This window comes from Neofelis nebulosa, chromosome X (assembly GCF_028018385.1).
Source record: "Neofelis nebulosa isolate mNeoNeb1 chromosome X, mNeoNeb1.pri, whole genome shotgun sequence".
Taxonomy (NCBI): domain Eukaryota; kingdom Metazoa; phylum Chordata; class Mammalia; order Carnivora; family Felidae; genus Neofelis; species Neofelis nebulosa.
The window spans coordinates 34581070-34601156 of record NC_080800.1 but is presented as its reverse complement, the minus strand read 5'-3'; the positions used below and the strand labels follow the sequence as shown (position 1 = coordinate 34601156).

Here is a 20087-nt window from a genome sequence, read left to right as displayed (position 1 = left end):
GCGCTTTCCCAAAATTCATCTTTTTATCTTTTTCCTCTCCCCAAGCCTTGTAGCCCCCCATCTTCAGGCTGGCTCGTCTTACTATATTTCCCCTCCTTCCTCTTCCTACCTCATCTGTGCTCACAAATAGTGCTATTATTCTCTTCTCTGCCCCTCCTGACCCTGAGTAGCCAGAAAAGGCCTCAGCAGCCAAGCAAGCAAAGGAGACTTCCTTGCTAGGACACACTAGAGGAAGCAAATTGAAAATACTTCTAATTCATTGAATCCTGATCATAATTCCACAAAATAGGCACAATTATTATGCCCATCTTACAGATATGTAAATTGAGGCTTTGACTGGTTAAGTAGCTTTCGTAAAATCACACAGCTGGGAAAGGCAGAGGCAGGACTTGAATCTTGAACTGTCAGGTCTATAGCCCACGCTTTTTTTTTAAGTATTGTTAAAATATAATTGACATACAATGTTACATTAGTTTCAGGTGCATAACATAGTGATTTGAGAAGTCTATACAGTACACAGTGCCCACTGCGTTAATGGTAGTTATCATTCGTCATCAAACACCATTGTAACAATACGAGTGACTATATTCTCTATGCCGTACCTTTCATCTCGGTGACTTCGGTTTTTTTTTTTTAATTTTTTTTTATGTTTATTCATTGTTGAAAGACAGAGAGAGACAGAGCATAAGCAGGCGTGCGGCAGAGAGACAGGGGGACACAGAATCTGAAGCAGGCTCCAGGCTCTGAGCTGTCAGCACATAGCCCGACACGGGGCTCGAACTCATGAACCGCGAGATCATGACCTGAGCCGAAGTCTGACGCTCAATTGACTGAGCCCCCCGGGCACCCCAACTTAGTTGTTTTATAACTAGAATTTGGACCTCTTAATCCCCATCACCCATTTCACCCAGCTTCCACCTTCTTCCCTTCCCGGCAACCACCAGTTTGTTCTCTGTATTTAATCTCTGTGCTATACAATAGGTGGTTCGTGGACAAACACACAGTGATCAGGATTCCACGGAGTCTGGGGAACTTTTACTGGTTCCATGAGCAGTGCCGGGGAGGGAGGTTCTGACCGGATTCTATGAGTTTTACCTACTTTGTTGAAGACTTTAGACTATCCTTTAGGCATTGGGAAACCACTGGAGATTTTAATCAGGGGAGATTTTAACTAGACAAGTTGTAAACATGGGCTGTTTTGCTTTGTAGAACACCGACTTTGGCAAGACTGTGAAGAGCGGACTGGTGTCCCAAAGCCGCCCAAAGGCTTCTTTTGGCTGCTTGGCCAGTTAAGTTTATTGTCTTCATCTGAAAACTCTTTATAGAAAAGTATGGTTTGATTTATTAGCTCTCAGCAGCCCGCTCTTGGGCGTACAATGTGTTCTTCCTATGGTTCAGGCCTGCTTTCTTACAGAGCTTGGGGAGGGGCAGTGAAACTGCTCAACCTAGGATACATCTGAGAGACTGAAGTGCATCCTGGGAAATAACTATCCTTAAGGGAAAACACAATAGGTGTGCCATGTTTATTCAAGGGCAACAGGATAAAATTGTAAGGGAAGGGTAATGATTCTACGGACCGATCAATTTGTCACTCAGATTACCTTCTGTCTCAGACCTCATGGATTCATACACAAGTTCTAAGGAGAGAGGACTACAATAAGGATCAAATAAAATCTTAAAAAGTATCCAGTTCATTAACATGAATACCCATGGGGCAACAAGAACTTGGCTTTTAGCAGACAGGGATGAGTAACAATGCCCTGGGTTCTGGCATCGGCAGCAATGGCCACGCCTCAGTGGGTTCAGTGGGCAAGGCCTTGGGAATTGGTAGTCACCAGCAGCAGTGACATATCTGCTGTTTTTGGCAATAATGACAATGCAGATCACTAGAACAAGGAGAACAGGAAAATGGCAACACTTTTGGAATAGCCAAGAAAACTGGTGCCCAGACTGCATGTGAAACACTCCCTGGAGAATACTGAAACAGTTTAGAACTCATTTGAGGAGATCTGGCATTCCGGTAGATGGTCAGGGGAAGGGCAAGAGAAAGGCAACTTTATTTTTTTTTCCTTGCGCAAGCAGGGGAGGGGCAGAGCAGAAGGGAAGGGGGGAGAGAGAGACAGAGACAGAGAGAGACAGAGACAGAGACAGAGAATCTTAAGCAAGCTCCATGCTCAGCAGGGAGCCCGACCCTGACCCTGGGATCATGACCTGAGCTGAAATCAAGAGTTGGATGCTCAACCAACTGAGCCACCCAGGCACCCTGAGAAAGGCAATTTTGTAACAGATGTTCTTGCCCTCATTTTTACCCTCATCCTGGGGTTATATGGCATGGGGAAGTTCAGGGGTCCACAGTAATGGCATAGGTCCAGAGATTACAAGGGTTGAACTAGAGAAGGAAGAGTGGGAGGGGAGGTGATAGATACAAGAAACAGTTAAAAGGAAAATCACCAGAGCATAGTAACTGGGTGTAGAGTCGTGGGGAACATCCTGGTCCAAGATGGGGCCATTCACCAGAATACCAAAGTCAGGAAGAAGAGCTTGAATGTGAGATCATGAATTCTGCTCTGAGGCATGTTGCGTTGGAGGCGCCTGCAGGTGATTGAAGCGGAAGGACGGTTTAACATAAGTGACAGGAGAGTTACATCCAGAAGGTACTTGCATATGGGTTGTAAATGGAACCTCAGGTTAGAACAAGGCATGGAAGTGTGCTGAGTGGAGCGAGAAGAGCAACAAGAATGAATCCTCTAGTAAGGTCGGCAGTTCAATACTTGGTAACCAACCGACTATAGACACTCAAAGACTTTATATGTCTAAATATCTGGGGAATATGGGCTGTTTGGAGAGGTCGAAACAAAAATTGAGAGGAAAAATAAAATAGTGTGATCTTGAGTTTGGTTTTTAAAGGACTATGGGTAATGCAATATAAAGAGGTCCAACAGACACCTCAACAAAATCTCTTTGCAAGAACTCATGCTGGGATCCGCTCACAGACTAGTGTCATACTGAAGAGATACTTTGATATTTCAAAGCCTGATGGACTGGATATTTTCAGCACCCTCGGTCTCTTCCAAGTGACTCAGCGCTTGAGAAACGCCAACTGGAATCAGTCTCTTCCCTAGTGGCGTTTCTCAAGCGCTGAGTCACTGGGGAAGAGACTCCTAAGAAAAGATCAACTGTCAGAACAGGGAAAGTTCCCTTTTGCTTAGCCAAACAAGAATGATATCAGGATTGTATTAAAAGCACAGTTAGGTTGGATCCTCACCATCGAGCGTAATTTCAACTTGCCCTACAGCATCATCATTCAAATTAATTAGAAAGGGTTTTTTTCTTCCAATCAGAAATCTTCCTCCTTTTAAAGAAACCCTTCTCCATAGTTTTTATTTTATTTTTTTCTGGCCTGAAATTTCCACCCGAAGAGCCACTGAGTCTAAAACTTTAGCGAAACCATAGACTACAAGGCTCAACTACCTTTATTCCTTTATTTAGATGAAGATAGGTAAGGGCACAAAGGTTAATTCAAGGGCTCCTAATCAAATGCCTTCTGGGATCAGGTAGGCAGCATCAGTGAGTACAGCAGGCCTTGAATTTGCTTTTTAAACACCTAATTTTCACTTCCAATATGAAAAATGCTTCCCTTTTGTTTTGCTTGAAATCATGTGGCCCTCATTTCTAGCTCTCCTCCCCTGCCCCCAACACATTCAATAGAGACATGGAAGCAAAACAATATTTCTAACTACAGAGAAAAGAAACTTTGGAAGTAGGGTAACAGATACGGCTTCCACGTCAGGGTCAGTGTCAGGGAACTAACTGGACAAGTTCCATCCGGAGGGTCAGCTTCTCCCCAGCTTCAGTCAATAGTTGTCTCACTGCCAGATCTTCCAAATGTATTTACTTGTCTTTTTCTCTCTTTCGCCTATAGGCTGCTCCATGCCTTTTTCCACAGACTTTAACTCATCTCCTGAAACGAGGCCGTTGATCAGGATGAACGCACAAATAACTCGCCTAGAGTTACCCTGTTATTTTTTGAGCATCTGTTGTTTTGCTGTGTTTCAGATGGATGTAGAATGTTCCAGATTTCTCTAACCTAGGTCATTTGGAACACAACACTCATGTTTCAGTTCTGCCTGCCTATCTGTTTCTCTTCTGACAGACATTTCCCTACAACAATTTCAAACACCAAACCAAACAGATTTTAAACAATCATGTAGCAGTTCCTTCATAGTAAATAATGGATTAGGTAACCAGAGTTGTGTGAGAGGGCAATTTTTCCAGAAGTTCAGAGTTTAAAAATGCAAATGGAAGCCAGAAAGACTTAGGCATATATTTGTCTCTAAGATTACCTACTTAAAACTACAAGGTTAGGGGCGCCTGGGTGGCTCCGTCGGTGAAGCGGCCGACTTCGGCTCAGGTCATGATCTCGCGGTCCGTGAGTTCGAGCCCCGCGTCGGGCTCTGTGCTGACAGCTCAGAGCCTGGAGCCTGTTTCAGATTCTGTGTCTCCCTCTCTCTCTGCCCCTCCCCTGTTCATGCTCTGTCTCTCTCTGTCTCAAAAATAAATAAACGTTAAAAAAAAACTAAAAACAAAAAAACCAAAAAACTACAAGGTTACCAGCAGCGTCAACAGATTGTGGGTAAACCCCAGAGTAAAATGCAGGTACGTGAGTGTATTAGTTGTATTTCGGGCCACAACTATCCAACTATAAAACAGCTACGTTAGTAGTATGTCTGGCCACATCTTAGTTGACTATGTTCTGTCCCAGAGTCTCTTATAAGGCTGCAATCAAGATACTGGCCTAGGTTGTGCTCTCCTCTCAAGGTTCAACTGCAGAAGGATCCATTTCCAAACTCATCTATATAGTTCTTGAGAGGTTCTAGTTCCTTGAGGGCTGTTGCACTGAGGGCCTCAGTTGCTTATTGGCCACTGGATGGAGGTCATTCTCAATGCCTTGCCACATAGACCTCTCCCAGATGGCAGTTTGCTTCATCAAAGGCACCAAGAGAGTCTGCTAGCAAAAGGGAAGTCACGATCTTTTGTAACCTAATCATGGAAGTGACCTCCCATCATCTTTGCCGCATTTTCTTGGTTAGAAACAAGTCATTAGGTGCATCCACATTCAAGGGAAGAGAATTATATAAAGATGTGAATTCCAAGAGGCAGGAATTATCGGGGGCCATTTAGAAGTCTGCCTACTTCAGTGTGGTTCCAAATATACTTTTCATTACACCAACTAGAGCTTAACAACACCAGTTCTAAGGAATTTGAAATTGATTGTAGCCCTCAAAATGGTAGTAGGGTTGAGAGATAAAGATGTGTTAGTTCAGATAACACTGGTTGCCATAACCAACAAACCCTAAGATGTCACTGGCTTAATACAGACCAGGTTAGTAATTGCTTAAATATTGCCATGTAATGGGGGTGTTCCTGATCAGACAATGCTCCTCAAAGTGGTGATGCAGGGACCAGACTCCTTCCATCTTGTTGCTTAACTATCTTCAAAATGGCTTCCAAGGTCACCCTGGAGCTTGTCTCTATTCCAGGAATCCAGAAGGGGGAGAGAGCATGAAGGACACCATCTGAGAAGTGTGTATGGGTCAGACATGGAAATGGTGCTTCCACCCATTTCCATCAGCTACGACTCACAGGCCATTCCTAACCACAAGGGAGGCTGGGAAGTAAAGTCTGTTCATGTGTCCATGAAGAAAAGGAATTGGTTTGGTGCATAATTAGCCAATCACTGCCACAGAAACTTCATCAGATTCATTCACTGAACAAACATTAACGAAGGGCCTTCTATGTGTCAGACATGATGTGAAATGTTGGGCATCTACACGTGAATGAATGAACATATGAAGAATATCCCCATTACATTCTTGCGTTTTCTTTCCGCAGTTTCTGTGGGTTTCATTTTTTCTTAATTTCCTTCATCATTTCCTTACCTCTTCCCTTTCTTGCTGTTGGAAAACTACCACTGAAGATGGGTATCTACAGCTTCTCCCATTCTTCATGTACATGCTGTTCCTTTCACTTAGAAGAGAAACCTATTTCTCGTCTCTTCGAATGTGATGCTGGCCTTGTGACTTGTTTTGACCAATAACATGCTGTGGAGCTGATACAGTTGCACGTCACTGTACTGGCCTGAGACCTTAAGAGCCTAGCACCTTCTACTTCCCTTTTCTAGAGACCCTGAGACCACTTTGCTGTTAAGAAAGTCCAAGTGAATAACATGAGGAGGCCGTGGGGAGAACAGAGGCGTCCCAATTGACAGCTCCCACTGCCACATGAGTGACTGTAGCCGATACCACGGAGAGCAGAACTGCCCAGCTAAGTCCCGCCAACACCCAGAATCATAAAATGTAGTAAATCATTGTTGTCTTAAGCCACTAAATTTCATAGTGGTTTACTACATAGCAATAGACCATTGAAACGCGATTTATTCATTGTCCTTTCCTTTATTCCATGTTCACATTACTGGCATGTCTTTCAGAGAAGGTTCAGAAGGATTATTTCAGATAGTAGGAAAATCGGCGAAACACATCCGAGAGTACAAATATACGTGGTACAACAGGCACCTTAAGCAATCACAATACTTCAAATCATTGGTGCAGTGTGGGCAAAGTGTTTGCTTTGTAGAAAGTGTAACCGGTGATAAAATGCCAAATGAACTCTGGATGTGAATTGCTCCCCTGCTAGGATATGACTTGTTATAGCCGCATTCTGCAGGCATGTAAATATTGATAAATGATAAGTTCTGTAATTCAAATAAAAGAAAGTTCCAAGTGACATGGTCATGGATTCAGAATGTCAACAGCACCACTGAATAGGGATTGATATGACATCTCCTACCTGACAGTATGGAAGGACAGATCCCGATAACTGCTGATATCCTGCTTCTATTTGCATCTTTCTCTCACAGTTAAGCTGTCGTTTTTACACAATTTGGGGGGAAGAAAAGCTACATAAGAAGAAGTCTCAATTACAAGAGAGAGCCTGACGGTAAAAACCTAGAGATGTGACCTCAGATCAGAGCCTAAAAAGAAAAAAAAAAGGCACACCCATAGTTTGCAGAAAGGAGAAATGGCTCTTCTCCAATGGATGAGTACAAATGATTCTACCATTGGTTCCCATCCAGCCTTGGCTAAGTCTTCCTTAGTTTCCTCTGTCCTGGAGTACTCTGGGGGCAGTTGCCTGGCAGCCAGGCAGGGAGGGTGGAGGGGAAGTAGGATAGGGCCAGAGTAGAGCCAGCAGGCACTCTTTATTTGCCCTTCTCCCATGACATTACACTTAACCTCCTAAGAGCTGCTCTGAGTCTCTGTGCAGAAGCCTGGCATCACTGAGCTTCATACCACAGTCTGTCATTTGGATGACTTTTGTCTGCTTCTGAGCAGATGAAATCCTGTGTTTGGTGTCCACGTTACAATTGAGGCATCCTCGTTATAGTTAATTGCCATCAGTCAACAAGACTTGCCTCTGCTTTATGGGAGAAGAACAGAATGGTCTCCAGGCCAAAGCTCTGTGCAGAAAATGAGAGTCGAGGCTTATTTGAGGAGGCAGAAGACAGCTGGGGGAAAGGCAAAAGGATTTAGTGAATAATTTTGCTCTGGGGAGTCACAGTGTCTGCACCTGGGTGGGTTACAGGAACTGAGAACCAAAGAGACTTTCTGCTTAAAGATCCATGAGTGAGAATCTGAGCATTTGTAGTCAGATGGCAGCTGGGGCAGGAGTCAGCTGAAGGTTATGCTGGGCTAAACATTCAAGGTCAGCTCCTGCATTCACATGTCTGACATCTCAGTGCTCCTCTACGTGGCCTCTCTCTCCAGCAGAGTAGCCTGAACGTTTTTATGGACTCTTGGGGTCAAGGCTAGAACTAGAAACTGCCAGTCCCCTTAAAGCCTAGACCCATAACTGGCAAAACATCATACCTCCAATATTCTACTGGTCAAAGTAGTCACAGATAAGCCCAGATTCAAGGGAGTATAAAGAATGGTTACCTCCTCTTAAGGGAGACATGGCATGTGTTTACAGGAAGAGAAGGAACTGATGGCAGCCATTGTAGGGGACAAGGTGCCACATGGCCCCCTTCACTCTCAAAATTTTCCTGGTATGTAAAATAAACCTGTAGTTCTAAAAGTCAGGAGAGTGGTTACCCCCCGAGGGAAGGGTAATGACTGGCAGTAACATGAAGGGGCTTCTAAGGTGCTAGGAATGTTCTGGGTTTTTTTAATCTATATGTTGATTACACAGGTATATTCACTCATCAGCTGTACACTTATGATTTGTCCATTTTGCTGAATGAATGTTACACTTCAATAAAAAGTTCATATGAAGTGAAAAAATAAAACAACTCCAAACCAAAGAAAGCTGACCCTTTCTAGATGATAGACTATGAGGTCACCCTGCTATTGCCCAACTCCAGGCCATATTGGAGAAGCCAAGCGACTCATTCGAAGTTGAAGGTGGGGAGAGAGCGGGTGCAATTCTGGTGCCCCGACCACTGTGAGTGAGAGGAATGGGGTACTTTCCCTTGACCTTCAACCAAGTGGTAAGGGCTTTATGAGAACCCTGAGAGTTCTCTTTATGAGAGGCCGACCTATGCCCCTGAAGCTTGAGGGACATAAAGGGACTCCCTCCTGGGGAAGTACCAAAGTGAGAACCTGTGACTAAGCAGGGGATAGTGTAAGGAGAGGCGACTGCCCCAAGAATCACACTGTTGGAGGGAATCTGGGGTGCACGTGCATTTCTCCAGGCCACATGTGGCCCCTGGAAGGAGTCTGGACTGAATGGTCCCAAGAGGGCTCGGCCCGGAAGGACCACATGTAGGGCAGCTAACCCCATCAAGGTATGGACTGTATTCAAGCGAGGAGCCTGAGGTAGAAGCTAGCCAGAGGATGGTGACTCGAAGAAGAGACTGCTGGTGAGAGAGTCACCAGTAATGCAAAGTAATTTGCACAGTAATGCAAAGTCCCTGAGGGACCAGAAGAGCTGCCATACTGAGTCAGCTTTGAACATCTTCACATCCTAGAAGCCCCTTGGCCAGTAGCAGCTATACAAGTCCAGGGAGGGGCTCCCTCCCCCGTCCTCTGCCCCTTCCTATGCACGCACTACCAGGGGACTGATGCTGGCCAGTAGAGACTGGGGGAGACGAGGACAGGAGGGAAAGGGGAGACAGAGGACATCACTGCACCCCTCCCTCCCCCTGCACACATCCCAGTCCGAGACAGGCTGGAGCAGGGGGAGAGGGAGGGAAGGTGCTTGAAATTGAATGAAAGACTGAAATTTTGAGGTTAGACAGGATGGGATGTTTTACTTACTGAAATTAGACTGCACTTGAGACTGAAGGGGATTGAAAACCCGTGGGCCCTGCCTGAGATTTCATCCAGAAGCGAGAAAGAGCTATCTGCAAAATCATGTTTGGTAAGACAGTGGAAGCAAGAATGAATCATTTTCTTCTCCCATTCCCTACACGAGCCGCGATACAAGTAAAACACAAGTTACAATGTATGCCACAGGCCTCTGTCAGCTTGTGACTTCAAGTGGGATCGCAGCCCCGCCCTATGCTCAACATCAGGGCACAGATCTACACCAACCCAATCGCTAGAATGAGTGCCCTTGAAAGTGCTGCCTCGTCCCTGAGCTCCTTCGGTGTATTCCCCGTGGCAGGGAGGCACACTGCTCTGCCTGAAGCACCTCTGTTTCTTCCATCTACACTTCCTCATCTGCATATCTATTCCATCTACACTTCCTCATCTGCATATCTATTCCATCTACACTTCCTCATTTGCATATCTGTTCAACAATAGGTATTGGGTTTACTATGCACTGGGCACTGCACTGGGACAAGAGGCACAACGACAAGGGCAATGGAATCCTGGTCTGCTTGGAGTTTGCAGTCCGCTAGGGGAGACCGAGAATGGGTGAGCGAATGGCACTGGGAAGGCCAGCACAATGCCAGCCGGTGGTGAGGGAGGTCACAGGACTGTCCTCTGAGGGACTGAGGATTGAGGGAGAGTCTGAAAAGAGAGTAAGAAGTAAGTCAGGGAGGGGCACCTGGGTGGCTCAGTCGGTTGGGCTTCCGACTTCAGCTCAGGTCATGATCTTGCACTTCATGAGTTCGAGCCCCGCTTCGGGCTCTGTGCTGACAGCTCAGAGCCTGAAGCCTGCCTCAGATTCTCTGTCTCTCTCTCTCTCTCTCTCTCTCTGCCTCTCCCTGGCTTGTGCTCTGGCTCTCTCTCTCTCTCTCTCTCAAAAATAAATGAAAACATTAAAAAAAAATTTTTTAAGGAGTCAGGGAAGGAGAAGAACACCCAGTCGATGAGTTGAGCAATAAAAATAGGGGTGATCGAGAGGGAATACTGTACCAGGTGGAGAGGTAGGTAGGCTGAGCCCTATAGACCTTGTTAGCAATTTGGGACTTCATCTCAAGAGCAAGGGCAGTAGGAAGCCATCATCAAAGTGTTTGGAGTGTGAAGGAGACGCGATCGGAATTAGCCCCGCCCTCAAAAACAACTCAAATCTGACCATTTCCCCACTCCTGCTGCTACCAGCCTGTTGTCACCCACTATCACTTCTCACCTGCTGCCTGAAATCACTTTCCAAGTGGCCACCCTGTTTCCTCCCCTGCCCCTACCTACCTCAAAAGTCTGTTCTCCATGAAACAGCCACAGTGATCCTTCTAAACCGTAAAATTGATCACGCCCTCCCTCTATTTGGAACCATCCAGGGTCTTTCCACCATCCTCAGAACACGATAAAAAGTCTGTACCACCATCTACAAGGTTCTGCAGGAACTGGCCCTTGCCCGGCTCCTCCCTTGCTTCCCCTTGTTCCCTGTGCTCCAGCCCACGGGTCTCCTTGCTGTCCCCTGCCCAAGCTGTGGACACTTCCCCGGTAGACCATTTGCACTTACTGTGCCCTCTGCCTTCCCAGATTGCTGGGCAGCTCTCAACCTCTATTCATTTGGGACTCAAATGTCACCTCATCAGCAAAGCCTTTTCTAAAATAGCGCCCTGCCATCCCCGCCCCTAGTCACTCTCAATCCCCTTTCCCTGCTTCAGTTTTCTTCAGAGCACTCACCAGCACCTAACACATGTATTTTGTTTATTTCTGTCACCCAACCACTGCCAACAGCATAAGCTCCAAGTTGAGCTGGGACTTTGCCAGTCCTGTGTATCCCATTGCAGGGAACGGCAGCTAGCACACCCTGGTCTCTCCAGAACTATTCGGGGATGAATGAACGCATGGCTTTGGGGACACAAGTAGATGAAGGAGACGGGGTAAGGGGAGAAGCAACCGGGTAGGGCAAAGTCTCTTGCAGGGTTCTAGGCCAGTGATCATCAGTGTGAGGGGCCCGCAATTCAGAGAAACAAAGGTGTGTGGATGTCGTTTCTAAACAAAGGTACTTATACTTAGGGCCTATGTTCCAAATTTGTGAATTATAATGCTGCATGGTCAAAGTGTTTGGAAATCCCCGAGAGACGGTGAAGCTTCAGCTAGGATGGCGGGGGTGGGGATGGGGAGAAGGGGACAGGTCAAATAAATGTGCAAAGATGAAACTATCAGGGCTTGAGAAGGCATTGGCCATAAAGTGACCGGGGCCAAGGGCCTGTGAGGTGACTGCCTTCACGACTGGGTGGAGGACGGCATCATTACCAACAAGAGAAGTGGGGGGGGGGGGGGGCGGTGGCAGAGACAACCGGCACTCCCTGCCGCTGGCATTCACCTCTTCCCCCTGGACATCCCACTTGACCGGATCTTCTCCCCCTTGCCGTTAAATGTGACCTTGAGACTGGGTCCTCGTCAATGAGCTGTGAATAGAAGTGACGGGCATCCGTGCCCAGCTGGCAGTTTGACACAGTGAGGGGACGTCACCATGCTCTCCCCTCCCTGTTCGTCAGCTGGGACTTGGGGAAAGAGTGAGCCCCAAAGCAGCCAGAGATGATTTAAACCTGGGCACTAGGATTAGTCATATAATTTGTGGGCCCAGCACAAAATGAAAATGCAGCGTCCTTGCTCAAAAGCGGGGGGGGGGGGAAGTGTCATTAGAGATCCTAACATACAAAGCTTTCCTCTTGTTTCTGCAATCTTTCTCTTGACCTGTCCTGGTGGGTTTTATTTGCTATTTAATGTCATGCTGTCTTTTAAACAGGGGTGGGGGGTGCAGACCCTCACAGGTAGCCGGAGGGCCCCATCTTGGTGTGTGTGTGTGTGTGTGTGTGTGTGTGTGTGTGCGTGCGTGTGTGTGCGCGCGCTCATGTACACTGTCCGCTGGCTGCCATGGTCCTCCTTCTAACAAATGCGGGACCAACATGCTACGCCCCAGCCAGGGCCTGGGAAGTTGAGTCAGGCATCCCTTCTGCCCGCGAACTTGTCACCCCTACCCACAGCTTATCCCTACCTAGTCGCCCTCCAAATGAGCCACGGCACTGCAAGCCCAGGGCACAAGTGGCCACAGCTATGTCCCACACCAAGATGGGCAGAGGGTGGTGGCGGCCGCAGGGTGGAAGCAGGGCAGCAATCAGCCAGGAATCCATCGAGGCAGCAGGAGGTGGCACCACAGTGAACGGATACTCCAAGCCCCCAGCACCATTGTCTTCCATTGCCATTGGACTTCATTTACAAAGTACAAATTCCATGATAAAATTGTGAAGAATTTCAAGATGGCCACTACAGAGCATTGAACTCTGAGCGTGTGGCACTTCGGAGCACAGAGCTCTGTGCTACTGGCCCTCAAAGCCAGCCCTGCTGGGCACCTGTTTGGTGACATGTGGGACTTCGGAACCAGGTAGCCTCCGCCTTCACCATCCCAGGGCAAGAGGACCCTGGCCAAACCACCGGCCTCCTCCCCCCACCCCATCTCCATGGCAAGCTTAAACCTTTCCCACTTCTCCAACTACTTGGATGGGCTGATGGCTTGCACAACATTCAGAGAGGAGAGGGACTAGGCTCGGGTGAGCAGCTGGAGGGAATGGGGCTGGGAGTAGGAGGGCGTGCAGTACTGAGAATGCTGAAGAGGTACTTTTCACCAGGACATGAAAGGGATTAACGTTCCTGTGATATACTCAGCAGAAACTTCCGAAAGCCCTCCAGAAATTGCTTGGGGTAGGGAAGGGAAGCCACAAAATGTCATTGAAGGAAGGACAACTTTAGTACATCAAATAAAGGTTAAGAGGAATCTTGGCTATTGTTAATTGCTAATTGCCTACTGCTTAAGGACTTCCGAAATAGACACTCAGTTGATCAAAGGAAAAATGAAACTATAGATAAGACCCTCCCAAGCACTCACCCAGACACTCAATGTGTGTGCGCACATACTCACAGGGGGAGGAACGAGGCGACGTCAAGTGATGTAAAACAATAACGATAGATGGCACTTGCAGTGCCTACCACCATGTGCGTGGCACTCTTCAAAGTATCTGTAGTAACCAACCAAATCCTCACCCGAGTCTGTGAGGCATTGTGGTTGCTCCCATCTTACAGATGAGAAAACTGAGGCTCAGAAGGGGACACAACTTGACTAATGGGTTTGTGTGTCGTGGCCAGGTACACAGGACTAACCAAACCGGGCACCCCATCAGAATTCCCACTATGAACACACCCCTTTCCAGAAGCAGTTCTGGCAAGAAGGTGTGCCCCGTTGCACAGGTAAAGATGAGGAAGGAAGGAAGCCCAAAGTGTAAAACTATCGAAGTCTTAAAGTAAGCACTTCCATCCTGTTTCCTCTACTCTATTTCACTTAGGGGCACAGTCTGATGTTGTGGAAGGCTTGGGGAAGAGATGATCTGGACCACATCGTCTGTCAGAGCAAAGACTAAGACCTTCCCGTAATTCCCGTCCGTGCTTGTTCCCAAGAATAAGTGGAAAGTTCCCACACGGACTCATTTTTAAAATATTGCAGGAAGCAGTGACCAAGGTGTCCTGACTCATCACTCACTGGTGGCCGCTCCTGGGCCATGCTCAGCTGCTTCATCAGCATGGCCCTAAAAGTCCCTTCATACCAGAGCAGTGACCTGCCAAATATAGCAGGGGCCCTATTTTTAAAAAGGTTCAAATGAGCTTGCAGAGGGCCAACACATGCCATCAGCACAGATTTATTAAAAAAAAAAAAAAACACTCCGGCCAGGCCATTGGCATGGCATTCAAATACTGCTGAGGCAACATAACAATGAGCCACTGTCACAGAAGAAGTGACAGTAGTCCCTGCTCCGTGACCGCCTCCACGGGTCAGACCTGCCGAGTGCTTTCTTGTATAAGCTGCCTCACATCATGCTGGTGACTCCCCTGCAGGAGAGGTTTTATTGTGCCCATTTTACAGAAGAAAGCACAATCTCGGAAAGGTCAAACGACCACTCTGCATTCGCACCAGCGTCCCATGCCTGAAAATGCAGAACTGCATTTCTGGAGGCTGCCCCTAGGTGAACAGAGCACCGGTAAGGAGAGTCACTCGTCGGTGTGTGGAATCAGCCCCTCGGCCATCAGCGTGGAAAGTCCCTCTGAGTCCTCAGGGTAAAGGGTTTCAACAATAGATCACAGACCTAAATATAAAAGCTGAAAAACAAGAGTACCAGAAACAAATAAAAACATCTTCGTGACATCGGAGTGGGTGGGCAAAAATTCCTAGAAACCACCAAAAACAGAAAAGCAAGACCATGAAGGAAGACAGGGGATGGACTTCATCAAAATGTAAAACTTTGGCTCTCAAAAGCCATCATTAAGAAAATGGGACAGCAAGCCACAAACGGGGCAAAGATATTTGATAGGCATAGACTCACAGCGTTAAAGGTGACAGAGGGGGCGGTGGATTTACTTCCAAAGGTCCCTTCCAGGGCTAGCAGACCATGGCTCCTGGCTGCCCTCAGACCTGAAGACATCCAGAACTATCTATTGCTTTCTCGTCGTGACGCTTAATGTTCCTGCTGCCTGTGGGCACCAGGCCTCTCTAGACGGGAAAAAAGCGAGACTTCTGTAAAGTATGTGGGTGGCATGAAGCATAAACCCCACTCCTCCTGGGTCCTTGCGAAATAAGATCCTCTTTTGTAAGCATTTCGGCGCATCTCTCTCACAAGAAGGACAAATTGTTTTCAAATGCGGGAAAGTTGTGCCCCTCTGCTGGTGCCCTCGCTATAGAAGTTCCCTGTTTCAGAGTCTGTTAGAGGCGAATGTGATTGAACCACCTGTTCATTCACTCATTCTTCATTCACTCATTCTTCATCTATCCATCCATCCATCCACTCATTCATTCACAACCATGTCACAAACATCTAGTGAGCACCTGTTGTGGGCGAGGCCGACCATGATGAATACAGAGGCCGTGTCGGCAAGGGCTCCCTGCCTCGTGGGGTGGGACAGGGGTACAGCCCAGTGTGGCGAGAGCCCCGCTGTAGACACTGCTAGTCTCTGCCCACATTCCCTTAGACCTCTTTACCCCGCAAATGCTCTCACAGGCTTGCATTCACACTGAGATCACCTGCGTCCCTTTGTGAGTGGCCGTCCCCCGGCTGCAGGAGCCGGATTTGCCTGCATCAAAGAAAGCCAGAAGTGCCTGGGAGCGGTCCTTCCTCTTCTTGACCGTCCCCTTAACCAGTGACTGATGGGTGTACAAACGCTCCATAAATATGAAGTATAAAAGCACATAATTAGTCCAGCTCCCTTGTCCCCTGTGTGGGACAGTTCTGAAGGGTGGCCCTCACTGTCCCCAGAGCCCGCTCCACGACTGAGCCGCTTACCTATTGTGATACTACGATTTATAATAAGAAGTATATATTTGGTCTTGGTCCCCATTTCAGGCATGAGACTCCTAAAGCCCTTAGAATTTGTCCCTTGTTATGTTAATGAGGTGACTAGAAAGCACCTTATTCTGGGGGCTGGTTGCCAGGGGAACCAAACTCTGAATAGAGGATTGGAACTTCCAGTCCCACCCCCTGACCTCTGTGGAGGGGAGAGGGGCTGGAGGTTGAATCAATCACCAATGGCTAATGATTTAATCAATCACGCCTATGTACCGAAGCCTCTATAGAAACCCAGAAGGATGGGGTTGGGAGAGCTTCCGTGGTGCATATGTGGAGATGCGGGGACGGTGGCACGCCTGGAGAGGGCATGGAAGCTCCTCGTCCTTTCCCCAGACCCCGCCCTATGCATCTCTTCCATGTGGCTCTTCCTGAGTTCTATCCTTTTGTAAGAAACCGGTGATCTAGTGAGTAAAGGTTTCTCTGAGTTCTGTGTGCCACTCTAGCAAATTAACCAAATCTAAGTAAAGGGAGCTGTGGAAACCTCTGATTTATGGCTAGCAGGTCAGAGGCACAGGTGACAAGCTGAATGTTCAACTGTTGTCTGAAGCTGGTGGGGGTGGGGTGGGCAGTAAGAGTCCTAACCCTGTGGGATCTGATGCTCTCTCTCCAGGCGACAATGCCAGAACTGAGTTGAATGATAGGATATCCAGCCGGCGGCAGAGAATTGCTTGGTGTGAGGGAAAACGCCACACGTTGAAATTGGCACCAGGGTCATTTTACCTACCTTCTGGGGGGCTTAGTTTAATACTACACCTCGGCCCGGCTTCCTTCCCTCCATCTCCCGTTTCCCCCATTCCCTGCTGGTTATTCCTGGAACTCCTTCCTAGGAAATGGTCTTCTTCTGGGAAATCCAACCTAAGATGTGCTCCAACTGTGGAACACCAAAGCGGGGCTGTGGAGGCCCCTGGCAGGGATGCTGGGGTCGGAGAAATCTTCTAAATAGGACAATGCGTTGGCATGTGCCTATGCCTGTGAGTTAGGCGGAGGTGGAAAACCAAACTGTAAATGGGGTACCTGGAGCTGGCACCAGGGTCCCAAGTTGTGGTGAATTGGGGAAACAGCAAGCTGTCCAGATTGGCTGATGCCACAATGCCTACGTGCCAGGAAGTGGGGAGACGTGATGCTGGAGGGGTTCCTAGGGGGTGGAGGTCTTAAAAGTCTAAGTCACGTTAAGAACTTGATCTTTAGGACAATAGTGAGCCATTGGAGGGTTATAAGCAAGGTACTGATGCAACCAGGTTTACTCTTTACAAAATGTCACTCTGTCTGCCGTGAGAAGAATGGGTTTGAGAGAGGCGACACGAGAGTCTGGGGGCCATTAGGAGTCTGGGGGCCATCTCAGACATTCAGGCCATAATTGAGATCATCAGAATGGAGTGGGGGAACACGGGTACATTCAAGGGATGTTCCAAAGTGACAGTCGCCAAGACTCAAGCGTTGATGAATTGACGGATTAATTGTATGGGGATGGTTAAGGAAAGAGAAGAGGCAGAGATGATTCCCAGGTTGTCACAGGTCCAGGTCCCCATGAAGCAGACTCTCATTTGGAAACTGGAGTGCAGGAAGTTTATTGCAAAGTGCTCCCAGGATTGACTCTTGCTGGGAAAAAGGGAATGAAGAAAGATGGGGTGAAGGGAGAAGTTGGACTGTGGTGTAGTCTCAGTGGAGGCTTTAGCCAAACTCACGGGGAGCTCTGGAACTGGGAGGTCCCCACAAGAGTTGCCTGGACTTTGGGCAAGGGAGCCAGGCCTCTGTTTACCCATATCACCCAGACATTGGATGCAGATTACCTTGGGGGAGAGCGCTGAACCTTGAGTGATATGGCTCCCCTCAGCTGAAGGTGATACCTGGAGAGGGTTGACACCTGAGTCATCAGGCAACCACCTTCCCAGAAGCTCAAGGTCCTTGTGTCCCAATGGTAGTTCTGGGCGGGAGGCATGCGGTAGGGGACTAACAGGAAGCACCTGGTTCTCTGTGTCTGGATCTCAGGAGTGTCTGAGATCCCCGACCCTGGGAAAAAGGATTAGGTACTGGTTCTTGATCTCTTTGGGGTCGTAGACCCTTCTGAAAAGTTGATAAAGGCTCTTTACCCCCACAACTCTACACACAAATTTGCACAAAACTTCAGAAACTTGTCTTAGTATGGGTTCCTCTAAAAGCAAACACTAGGACAAAGATTTGGATAAAGAGGTTAATCTGGGGGGTGATCGCGGAAGACACAGAGAGGGAAACTCTGTGGAACACACCCTATATTTGTCCCACCCACCCAGCAAGGAATCTGGGGAATTCACACACCACCTCCTATCCCTCATTGGTTGAGGGTCACCCTGGGGGCAATAACTCTCTGGCCTCCCTATTCCCCTAGGACCCACTCTCCACCCCGTCCCTAACCCCTTCGGGCTCAAGAACAGCATGGCCCAGTGGCCAAAGAACACCCTCAGTCAGAGAGGCACGCTAGGAAACCATCACACTGGCTCCATGGTGAGAGCGCAGCAGACACAGTTAGGGCACCAACAACATTTGCCCACAGAACTCATACATTCCCAGTTAAGAATTTTTGCCAGAGTGGGCTGAGGAACACCAAGATGACAAAGTGTAGCCACAGAAGTAGGGGGGAAAAAGGCAAAACAATGTGGTATCATGTCAAAAGCGGGAAGCAATCAAGACACAGACGTCTAGGGTCCCAAGCTTCCTCCGAGAGTCCCCACCGGAGCTGCTGAGGACTCCTCGAGAACTTACTGCTGTCAGGTGAACTTGGCTGTTGTGTTGTGACTCTGAGCTCCCCAGTTCTGACGCCGCCTGCTCGGACAACTCACAGACCAAATGGAAGCCTGGTGTGGCCAACTGCTGGAGAGCGGCTTGGGAAATTAGGGTGCAGCTCCTGGGGTGGGGGTAGGACTGGAGGGGATGTTTAATCATTCTGGAGTTCAGTGACGGGTCTGGAAAGAATATAGAGGAGGCCAAGCCACTCGCCTTTGTGCCACAAGAATGCCTCAATTAAAATGCCATTCAGTTAGAAGAGGCAGAAAGGAAAACACACCCTTCAGCTGTAATTTTGCACTGAGCTTTTTTCATGTAAATCAAGGGGTGCAAACGGCATCTGCCATTAGTCATAAATGTGAAAAGCCGAAAGTCTGCTACTCTTATTCTGCGGTATCACCCGTTGACCATTTAAACAGCCGATCGAGTTCCTTCCGGCAAACAAAGTTCTAGTCCAAGTTCCAAGTTCAAGCACTTGAAATGTTTGACTTGAGTGGAGCCACGAAGTCTCAAAAGCAGCCTCACAAAGGGGAGTTCACTCAAGGTTGGGCTGTAGTGGGTTTTGTGGGTGTTAGTGCGGTTTCTGGTTTGAGTTGGGTGGCTCCTCAAAATCGCCCTTGGACGAGGGGCCTTCGACCTCAGGGGACGAAACACAGCGCATACAAATCCAAGGAAAGGTTAAGTGGAACTCGGAAATCTTGGGATAGTCTGGAAACGAACAACGCTAACAATAGTCCCCGCGCGCAGTGGACATTCAGGAAACAGTCGTGGGTTGGTGACAGCTGCCACCACTGCTCTGTAGGCAACACCCACTGTGACCGTTTCCTCGCACTTGGGAGAGACGGACGGACTGATACGACTGATATGTTTATTCATATCCTCCCCAGATTCTAAACCTTTTGAAGGAGGAGACTGTTATCCCTCTGTCCCGCCCTCTCCACCCCATGCCCCTGTGTTGACTGAATACACGCATGTCTACTCTGGACAACCACATAGTGCCCACCCCACCGCATGCTCCCCGGATGGTCCCGTTACCCATTTTGCAAAGGTTTTGGTCAAACGGGGATGGGACAGACAGATTAAAATGAAAGAGCAGAACTCCTGCATTGTTTTCCTACCTTTCTACTGTCGAGTGATCTTGAATGAATTACTAAATTCCTCTGAGTTACAGTTTTCCCAACCAGAAAATGGAGAAATCACCCCCTGTTTACAAAGTGCTCCGGCAAGACAACTGGAAATATAATCGAAAGTTTATCAAGTGAGATCTCTCAACTAGAATAAAAATTAAACCATGACATTTTGGATAAAACTCAATATTTTGTTAGTCAAATTCCATCGAAATTACACTTAGGTACATTAACTTAATTTAAGAACTGGTGGCAAATTGTATTACTATTTGACACATAACTGCTCTGCATAATTATTCAATCAGAGCTCCCCTGAAACAAATTAATGCTGATGCAGCCTAATTTTTTTTTTATTTTGAAATAGTTGAAGAATACAGAAAAGTATCAAGAATAATATAACGAACGCCCGTGCAAAT

General features: G+C 47.7%; 1 long non-coding RNA gene across 3 annotated transcripts in view; it reads right to left on the bottom strand.

The window, feature by feature from the left end:
* Positions 1-20087, bottom strand: part of LOC131502001 (uncharacterized) — a 221388-nt gene that overhangs the window by 97153 nt on the left and 104148 nt on the right. The window contains exon 1 of one of the 3 annotated variants that reach the window (XR_009256948.1): positions 18524-18787. The exons of the other annotated variants lie outside the window; for them this stretch is intronic. This is a non-coding gene — a long non-coding RNA (uncharacterized LOC131502001). Of the gene's footprint in view, positions 1-18523; positions 18788-20087 lie in introns of those variants that run through there. 3 annotated transcript variants of the gene reach the window in all.